This window comes from Elephantulus edwardii, unplaced genomic scaffold, assembly GCF_000299155.1.
Source record: "Elephantulus edwardii isolate Elephantulus edwardi_28Jun2011 unplaced genomic scaffold, EleEdw1.0 scaffold00001, whole genome shotgun sequence".
Classification (NCBI taxonomy): Eukaryota; Metazoa; Chordata; class Mammalia; order Macroscelidea; family Macroscelididae; genus Elephantulus; species Elephantulus edwardii.
Window position 1 is genome coordinate 28272987 of NW_006399751.1, and position 10729 is coordinate 28283715.

At 37.5% G+C, this 10729-nt stretch overlaps 1 pseudogene; it reads right to left on the minus strand.

Moving 5' to 3' along the window:
* Positions 1-1321: 1321 nt before the first annotated feature.
* Positions 1322-10729, minus strand: part of LOC102844375 — an 89968-nt pseudogene continuing 80560 nt past the window's right edge.

Below are 10729 nucleotides of genomic sequence, written 5' to 3' on the forward strand. Positions count from 1 at the left end.
ATCCACTAAATTTAATGGCAATATTATGCCATTATTAATGGCAATACTAATGCTTGTAGATAGATTAACACACTCCATTTGCATATTTCTACCTATCTTCTAGTTTGCTTGGTTACACAATCAACACTCTTGGTATCAACAGCCAGGAAATTAAAAGACGAATTACATTGGTAATGCCTGCTATCAGAGACCTCTCTAAAGTACTGAAGAGCAACGAAGTCAGTCTGGAGACCAACATGCACCCGATTCAGGCCACGGTCTTTGCAGTTACTTGCTATGCATCACAAAGCTGGACAATGACTAGAGATGATAGAAAGAAAATGGATGCCTTTGAATTGTGGTGCTGGAGAAGACTATTGAATACACCATGGACTGCTAGGAGAACAAACAGGTTTGTCCTAGAGAGGGTAAGACTAAGTTTCTCTTTGGAGGCAAGGAATCTGAAGCTTCATCTGACATAGTTTAGACTTGTTGCAAGGCTGGATCTGTCCTTGGAGAGGGACGTCATGCTTGGGGAGGGTGGAGGGACAGTGCAGGAGAGGAAGACCCTCAATGAGATGGAGTGATTCCATCACTGTGGTAATGGGGATAGGTGTGTCAGAGACAATATGGTTGGCACAGAATAGAGCAAAGTTTAGTGCTATTAGTACACAGGGTTGCTATGAGTCACAGGTGACTCCAAGGCACTTAGCAACAACAACAACCTATCTACATGTAAAAAAAAAATCAAACTCAATGGCTAGGGAAGTCATTTTGAACCTGAAACTCTCCTAACACTACAATCATATTTTAATGTGGAAACAAATCTGTAACGTGTATGTCCTCTTTGTGCATAATAAAGGAGGTGATAGTTGAAAACATAGGCATGAATTAAATCACTCATGTTGAGAAGATATTATAACGACTTTTTCATCCCACTGGAAAATTATATTTATTGTGACCCTACTACCTGTACAATATGTACCTGTACGATATGTTCCTGATATTATACAACATCTACCTTTGCAATCTAATCTTTCTTAAGAGGTCCAATGAAGGCCGAGGTGTTAATGAACTTGAAAGCAATCTTCTTCAGAGCTCAGCATTTGATCTGTACTAGCAGGAGTGGAATCCACTTCCTAAATAGCATGCTTCTGGAAATAAACTTTGATAAATGTTGATAGTTGTAGAGGGGCTTCAGACCTTTTCTTCATAGGGTCCCTATGAGTTGTGCTCGACTTAAAGGCAATTAACAACAACAATAGCAGCAACAGCAAGGACTTAAGTCAGCATTATTTCTTGTTCCCCACCACACAGCCTTACAATATGGCAACGATGTTGATCACTCATCATAGAGAACGAAGCTACCCTGAGGATTGATGCTCTTGTCAGGGAGATCATAGTTGGTGGAAGTGTTTTTTATTAGATTGTTGTTCTCGATAAGTTAACTTTGGCCAATCTTGTATATCTTCTTGTTGATCTTCAAATAGTGATGGTAGCCCTTCTGCCTAGCACATGCCACAGAGAAAGCCAATTATGCTAGATGTCAGGCCCAAATAAAATGACCTTGCCCAGCCCTTGGTGGGTCTTGAGCTTAACTTCTTGGTGTGCTAGGGGCTACCCCTCTGTAACCGTTGACCTTGATCACTCTGATTCCCCTCATCCTGGCCAAACACCTTGCTCACTGGCACCTGCTGTTCCAGCTTCTCATGGACCCAGTCCAACTTCTTGGCCACCATACCCTCATTTGTTGGACCTCCATCAGGTGATCCTTCTTCTGTTAGAAAAAGCAGACACATCCAGGCACGGGCAATGACCCAGATGACCTGGCAGTATTTCTTCATGCTGCTGAAGTCCATTTCGAACAGCTTCTTGCTATCTTCATCCTGTCACTTCTTGTAGTACTTCATGAAAGTCTTCCTCTTAGATTTGTACCAATTCTTGTAGAAGTACCATTTGTAGTCATCACTGATGTGCTCAGCAAAGACAGTTTTAAGATGCAGAGGGCAAGACAGATTTTCAAATAGTCCACTATGCCCACAAGCACCCTGGGGGATGTCTCCACAATGGTAACAGCCTCCACCTTGTAACCTAGCCTATCAACCTTCTGTATAACATGGGAAATGCTGGGCTTGTTGCCCAGGAAGGTTGTGAGGTGCACAGGCTTGGTGGCCTGATCATTAATGGAGGCTCTTCACCTTCCTACAGTGTTGGCTGCTGTGTTTCCAAGACAAGAACAGGGACCTGTGCCTGGGGGCAGAGAACTTCCTTTGAGATATACAGTTATTGATTCCCACTGGTCTAAATAACTTTTTTAAGATTTAAAAAAAAATCAGTGAAGAAAAGAATGACCAGTGTAGTAAACAGATAACTGATATGAAGTTTCTCAAAATGAGAAGAGTGAAACAGCAATGAAAGCGAGGAGGGAAAGAGAATAAAAAAAACCAAGAAAATGATACTGTAAAGAGGCCATTAATGAGTTTTACTAAATTAATGAGCAAAAATAGTGCCCAACACATTCACTAGAGTATTAGTTTTTCACATTTGAGAAGTGAGGGAAAAGAAATAAAGGGTACCTGGTAGTTTAGTTTGCTTGGTCCACAACCAACACTCTTGGTACCAGCAGCCAGAAAATCAAAAGACAAATTGCACTGGGAAAGTCGGCTGTCAGGAACCTCACGTCCAAAGTATGCTATGGGCAAAATTTTTAATGATACATGAAGCTGACACAAAGTCAAAATTCCATAAAGAATTTCTTATCACTGAAAATTTCATATATTAATATATAATCAAGATTCAATGGCAACTAAGGAAGAGATTCAAACTACACTTAAGACTGGCAGAAAAATAAGACCCCAGGAATTGATGGAAAACTTGTTGAGGTGTTTTAAAAACAAACACACAGCCTTGGATGTGCTCTCTAGTCTGCACCAAGAAGTTTAGAAGAAAGCTTCCTAGCAAACTCCCTGGAAGAAACAGAGCTGTTAACATTTAAAAAAAAAATAGTGATCTAATAGAATGTGCAAATGTTTTTATTGAAAATTTGCTTTAATTATACAAGTCAAGTCTTGCTAAAAAGTATTTTTAAAAGGTTGGAACAAAACATTGACAGAGAACTTGCAGAAATTCAAGCTGGATTATTAGTAAGAGGCTATGAAATGAGGAATAGATACCATCACTAATGTTAGATGGATCTGTACTGACAGCAGAGAATATCCGAAAGATGTTTACTTGACCATGTATATCAGTAACAAATTGTGTCACATAGATCCTAGGCATACAGTGTTTCTGTAAAATAGAATAAGTTTCTTCTCTTACTGTCCCAGGAATACTGATAGTGTAGTGGTTAAAGTACTCATTGCAACTGAATTAAACTTTGTCAGAGAAAGACACGGTCATTTGCTTCTGTAACATTTTACAGTTTGGGGAATTTTACTCTGTCTTATAAGGTCACTATACTTAGAATTGACTTAAGGGCAGTGAGTTTGTTTATTGAGGTGAATTTTCTATGTTTTGGGTTTTTTATAATATAGTAATTAAATTTCATATGATCATACACATTTTGGTTTTTAACATTGTATTTAGATTTCATATTATCTTTCATATATATTTTGTTTTCTAATATTTCATTTAAATTTTATTTGATCATTTATAGGCATTTTGTTTATAGTATTAATTACAATTGATTAATGCTACTAATTAAAAGCAATGTTTAACCAAATTGTTTATTGTCTTTCCCTTCATTCAACTTACCTATTTATTACTTTTTTCTTTTTCTCACCCTTTCCACCCGTGGTAACCATTAAAAAATGACAGTGCATGAAACAGTCCTTATCTTTCTGCAATAGAGTTCTTATACCTAATCAGTTCTTCTGTGACTGACTTATATCAGATAGAATAATACAATCTTGTTAAGCAGTGTTTTGTGAATTCTTTATTGTTTTTTATTGCTACATAGTATTCCATTGTATGAATGCTCCATGGTTTCTTTATCCATATTTATTTTGTTCATTTTTGGCTGCTTTTATCTCTTTGCTGTTATGCATAATGCTGCAATGAACTTGGATATGCAAAGAGTATGTAGCAGCTCTGATTTCTTTAGGAAATATACTATTACTGCAATTACTGGTTCAAAGGATATTTTCATCCTCTACTTTCTAATCTTGTGTCAAACTGCTTTCCATTGTGATTGCAATCTTTTACATTTTCACTGAAAGTAGAGTTTTGGTATTTCCACACCCTCACCAATATTTGTTTGCTGACCTATTGTATTTCATTTTTGTTGTTTTGACTTGCAACTCTCTAAATACTATTGAACTTAAAATGTCTTTGTGTGGTTGTTGACTGTCTGAATGTCTTCTTCAGTGAATTATTTTATTCATATCCTCTGCCTATTTTAAAATTTGGTTTATTGTCCCTCTTTGTTTTTGAAGTGTTTAAAGTTTTCTGTAAATTGCCAGATATGCAATTGCCATTTTTTTAAAATCAGTTTGTAGGCTTATAAGTGAGCATTGGTGGCCTGCTGAATAAGAATTTGTGCTGCCAACACAAAGAAAAGCAGTTTGAAGCAACCAGTTGCTCCAATAGAGAAAGACAGGCAATCTCCTCCCATGAGGTGAGAGATGAGTAATTTCCTCCCACGCTGGAGGGTCAGCTTTGAGTTTGTTTGGCAATTAGTGAGCAAAGGAGTTTGAGAGTGTAGGTTTTCAGGAATAATTGAAATTCATTTTTCTTTCTTTCTCCTATCACTCATTAGTGTTCAAGCAGAGAATTATTTAGTTTCCATTTAGTTTTATCTTTCCCTTAGATCTACCTGTTGTTGATATCTAGTTTTATGTCCTTAGATATGAGAAGATGCTTTGTAATATTTTGATGTTTTTGTTTTATTGAGCTCATTTTGTTACTTTGCACATAGTCTATTCTAGAGAACGTTTCATATGCCCTGGAGAAGAATATATACTCTGTTCTTATTCAGTGGAGTAGTCTATATATGTCTACAGATCCAGTTTGTTACTTGTATTGCTTAGTCCTTTTGTGTCTTTGTTTTCTTTCTAGTCATTCCGTCCTTCATCAAAAGTCGTATGTGGAAATGTCTTACTATTACTGTGGAGTTGTCTGTTTCTCTTTTCAAATCTATTAGTTTGCTTCATGTATCTTACAGCTATGTCGCTGAATATATAAATCTTAATCATGTACCCAGGTACATGGCTCTTTAATTGTATCATGGCCTCCATTATTTCTTATGCTGGTTTTTGCTTTGAAGTCTAGTTTAAAAGCAATTAATATTGCCATTCCTGTGCTTTTTTGATTGTCGTTTGTTTGATATCCCCCCCAACATATACCTTTTGATTTTTTGTTTGTTATTTGTATTATTTGGATGTAGGGTGTTTCTTATGGATGGTGCATTGATAGATTGTTTTCTTATGCATTCTGTTACTCTTTTTCTCATGACTGATATGTTTAATCCATTTACATTTAGTTATTAAAAATACAGTTTTATTCTTATCTTTTTGCTGGACCTTTTTACATGGTTTTGCTGATTTCTTTATTTCATCTACTTTTCTGTGCTGACTTCATATTCTTTGTAGCTTTACTTCATCTATTGCTTTAATGGTTTCTAAGGTTTTTTGATTCATCCTCCCTCTTTTTTTCTGAGAAATGTTTTTTTTTCCCCTTGGAGGTTATCCTATAATTTACTATTTTACTTGCAAGTCTAAAAACTCTATATTCACATCACTTTAAATCCTTCTTTTTGGAGTTTTAGAAATACACTACTATTTACCACTTTAAAAAAATTTTTTTTATTTACCACTTTTTGCATTGTAGTTGTCCCTTGGGTTTTTTTTTTTTTCAATTCCCTTGTTTTAATCCTAGAAGTTTGTTTTTCTTTGCCTATTTCATTGTCTGCATTGGGATCTGAATAATGTTGTGATATACATGAATTCTGCTTTACTGTATGGTAGGTTTTTAGTCCTAAGCACTCTCTTTAGGAACTTTTATGAGATTGCTTGGTCTAGTTTTCATTAATTTCTTTGTTTCTATTTACCAGGACATGTGCTAAGAAATTGGGGCTTAGTCTTAATGATTTTCCTTTATGCATGACTTTTTTTTTTTAAATCTCAAGCTATTTTAAATATTCTTTGTCTCAAATTTTAGAAAAATTTATTGTGATATCTTAGTGTTTTTCTTTTGGAGTTGGTCTTGTTTGGGTTTGCTCAACTACCTGAATGTGTATTTTCTCAGTTTTCATACAGTCTGGGAAATTTTCTTCCAGCAAATCTTCAACAATGTAATCTGTGCAGGGTTTGGGGTTTTTTTTGTCTTTTCCTATTCTAGAATTCCAATCAAAAGTTATTCTTCCTTCAGTTGTTTCACATAACTCCTATACTGTCTCCTATTTCTTTCTTTGTTTTTTATGCTATTCCTCTATTAATATTGAAGCATTACTCCTCTACCACATGAAATCTGTGTTCTATTACTTCAGTTCTGTTCTTTAGTTCTTCCAATGTGTATTTTTTTATATTTTTGTCTCAATATTTTGAATTTTAGTCTTTTTGTATGATTACTATTTTTTCATGTAAAAATTTATATAATGGTTTATTCTTTTAAAAATGTTTCTATCTTCCCTGTAGTTTTTCCAATCTATAGAAGATAATCTTTCATCTGCTCCTTTTGATAAAAATGCTTCTCTATCAGATCTTTTTCTATAGGTAAGCATTCAAATTAAGACAGATTAGGAAAATAATTGGCCATCCAATTCCAAAATAACAGGGCTTCAAAAACCCATATGTACAACAGAGCACACTAGCCCCAAATATGGGACTGAGCCCTCATATTTGGAAACCAAACGAGGAGGAACACTTATAAGCAGACACTAATGATTGGAATGTGGAATGCAAAAGCCTGAATGTAAGAAAACTAGACATTGTTAAGAAAGAAATGGAATGCATAAATATCATAATACCAGGTATTGATGAAATAAGATGAACTGGCGAGGGACATTTTGAATCAGACAATCATGTTATCTACCATGCTAGAGATGAAAAGGTGAGGCAAAATGGGGTCATGTTCAAAGTTAAAAAGGTAATTTCTTGATATATCTTGAAATACTATTTTGTGAGTGACAGATTAATATCCATACACATACAAGAAAGCCCAGTGAATACCATGATCATTCAAATATATATGCTGCACTTGAGCTCTGAAAAGCCAAAGAAAGAGGAAGAAATCAGTAAGTTAAGGAGCTAAGCAGAAGATTTCATCAAAGGGCAGCTTGAGAAGGCAAAGCAAAATATGATAATGAAATATGCAAAGAGCTGGAAATGGAAAATGAAAAGGGCAAACATGTTTGACATTTTTTTGTTTGTTTGTTTTTTTATGCTACCAAGCCAAAGGTGGGTGATTTTAATCTGCAGCACTCAGGCCAGATTCAAATTGTTTTTCTGTCAAACATTCTTGTAGCTGGTATAGCAGTGCTCTGTGCATTGCTATACAGAGGTAACTCGTGGTTGCTGTGTTGCTAAACGCTGGGACACTGATGTGCCAAACGTGGTAATGGTTACCCATGGTGGGCAGTGTTTGCTGGAGCTTCCTGACTGAAACAAGCCTGAAAGCAGGAGCGGCATCCACTTCCGCAATGGCTTGCCTCCAGAAACTCTATGTACGAACAGTGCTCAGGCTTTTTGTTCATAGGGTCGCTATGAGTCATCTATGACTCAACGTCACCTAACAGTCACAACAACAACATTATTAATTTTAATGGAATTTACAGAGACTGTGGATTTCTATTCATTCATTGTTGCACTTTTCTCCCTGCCTCCCCCTGCCCCCAGTACACTCTTCTCTTTGAAAAGTAAAAGAAAAATTCTTTCATTGTTTTACAATCTCTCCTCCCAGGTCCACTCCACTATACAGCCTTGGTTCTGGACTCCTGTCATGACAATAATGCCTAATCATATATCCCTTTTAAGAAGTTCTCTCTCTCATCTGTTTCAATGCAGTATACATAATTTATCCCATCTTTCTCAGTCCCCCTCCAACCCTGATGTTAGTTTCATTTTACAACATTTTTTAAGTTGAAGGAAATAAAAAGCAAATTTTAGCTTCAAGTTGGAATACTTAGGGATGATATGGGCAGAATGTTGAATGATCTAGGAACCATTAAAAGAAAATAGGAGTATATTGAGTTATGGTACCATAAATAACTGGCTGACACAGATGAATTTCATGAAACTAAATATGATCAAGAGACAATGGTGATGAAGGAGAAAGTTCAAGCTACTCTGAAGAAATTGGCAAAAAGCAAGGCTCCAGGCATTGATGGAATACCAATTGACATATTTCAACAAACAAATGCTGCCCTGGATGGACTCACCAGATTGTGGCAAGAAAGCTAGAGGATAATGACCTGAACAACTGATTAGAAAATATCCATATTTATTCCCATTTCAAAAAAAAGGCAACTTAACAGAGAGTAGAAATTATAGAACAATGTCACTATACCATACACAGGCAAAATCCTGCTGATATTTATCCAAAAGCAACTGGAACAGTACATCAATTGCTGTTTGTTAGAGAACTACCAGAAATACAAGTCAAGTTTGGAAGAGGCCATGGCACTGGAGACCTTCTAGCCAATGTCAAATTCATCTTGGCCAAAAGTAGAGGTTATCAAAGGAATGGATGTCTGTGTTTTATTGACTATGTATTGACTAAGGTATTTTACTATGTAGATCACAATAAACTGTGGCTAACATGGAGAAGAATGGGAATTCCAGAATACTTGATTGTGCTCATAGGAAACCTATACTTGGACCAGAGGCAGTCATCAGAACAGAGCAAAGAAACACTGTGTGGTTCAAAATCTGGAAAGGGGGGTGTCAGAGATGTGTCCTGTCTCCATACCTTTTCAATCTGTATGTATAACAGGTTATTTGGGAGGCTGGGCTTTATGAGGAGGAATGTGGCATCAGGATTTGAGGAACACTCATCAACAACCTGCATTATGCTGATGACTCAACCTTTTTGGCTGAAACGGAGGAAGACCTGAATAATTTTGCTGCAGAGGGTCAAGAACTGCTGTGTTTAATATGGATTGAAGCTCACCATCAAGAAGATAGATTCTCAGCATTGGGCCAATTGGCAGCACCATGATAGGTGGAGAAAAGATTGAGATAGTTAAAAATTTCAGCTTGCTTGGTTCTACCGTCAACCTTCTTGGCACCAGCAGTCAGGAAATCAAAAGCCAAATTACTCTGGGAAAATCTGCTGTCAGAGTACTTAGAAGCCACGATGTCTTCACAATTACCTGGGGTGGGGGGGAATTGATGACTTTGAATTGTGGTGCGGGAGAAGAGTATTGAACATACAATAAAATGCCTAGAGAACCAACAGGTCTGTCTTGGAGAGGGCAAAACCAAGTTTTTTCAGGGATGCCAGGATTTTGAAGCTCTGTCACATGTACTTTGGGCACGTAGCCAGGAGGGACCAGTTCTTGTAGAAGTACATCTTGTTTGGAAGGGTTGAGGGAAGGCACAGGACAGGAAGACCGTGGATGAGAGGATTGACACAGTAACTGGGGTAATGAGGGTAGGTGTATTGGAGTCAGTGAGACTGGTGCAGGATAGGGCAGGATTCAGAGCTACTATAAATAGGGTCTTTTGAGTCACAGATGAGTTGGTAGTAACAACGTGTTGTTGCCATCGAGTCACTTGCAACTCATAGTGACACTATGTACAATAGCCCTAAACTCTGCTTTATCCTGTGTCAACCTTATTGTCCCTGATACATCTACTCTCATCACCCCAGTGACTGAACGAATCCATCTCATCAAGGGTTTTCCTCTCTTGTGCCGTCCCTCCCTCCTCCCAAGCATAATGTCTCTCTCCAAAGACTGGTCCCCTCTTGTAACATGCCCAAATTATGGTATGTCAGGTAAAGCTTCAGAATCCTTGCCTCCAAGGAACAACCTGGTTTCACCCTCTTTAGGACAAACTTGTTTGTTCTCCTAGCAGTCCATGGTATATACAGTACTCTTCTCCAGCACCACAGCTCAATTCTCAAGGCACCAATTCTCCTCTATCATCGAGCCATTGTTTAACTTTCTTATGCATAACAAGTATATGCAAAGACTATGGCCTGGATCAGGTACACCTTACTCTTCAGACTGATATCATTGCTCTTCAGTACTCTGGAGAGGTGCCTGAGAGCTGGCTTCCTTATCAGAAAGTTTCTTCCTAGTACAGTTTTTTGATTTTTATGTATGAGTAACTTTTTATGTACCATCTCATATGAAATTTTGATGCAGAAAATATATGTTGTTGTTGTTGTTGTTATGTGCTGTTGAGTTGCTTGCCACTCATAGCGACCCTATGTACAACAGCCCTAAACTCCACTCTGTCCTGTGCCAATCGTACCATCTCCGATACACCCATCCCAATTGTCCCAGTCACTGAATCAATCCAACTCATAGAGGGCCTTCCCCTCCTGTGCTGTCCCTCCACCCTACCAAGCATGATGTCCCTCTCCAAGAACCTGTCTCTCCTTACAACATGTCCAAAGTATGTTAGACGGAGCCTCAGAATCCTTGCCTCCAAGGAGCCGCCCGGTTTGAACCTTTCCAGGATGAATCTGTTTTTTTCCTAGCAGTCCATGGTACCCTCAATACTCTTCTCCAGCACCACAGCTCAAAGGCATCAATTCTCCTATCTTCCTTAGTAATTGTCCAGCTCTCTGATGCATAACAAGTGAT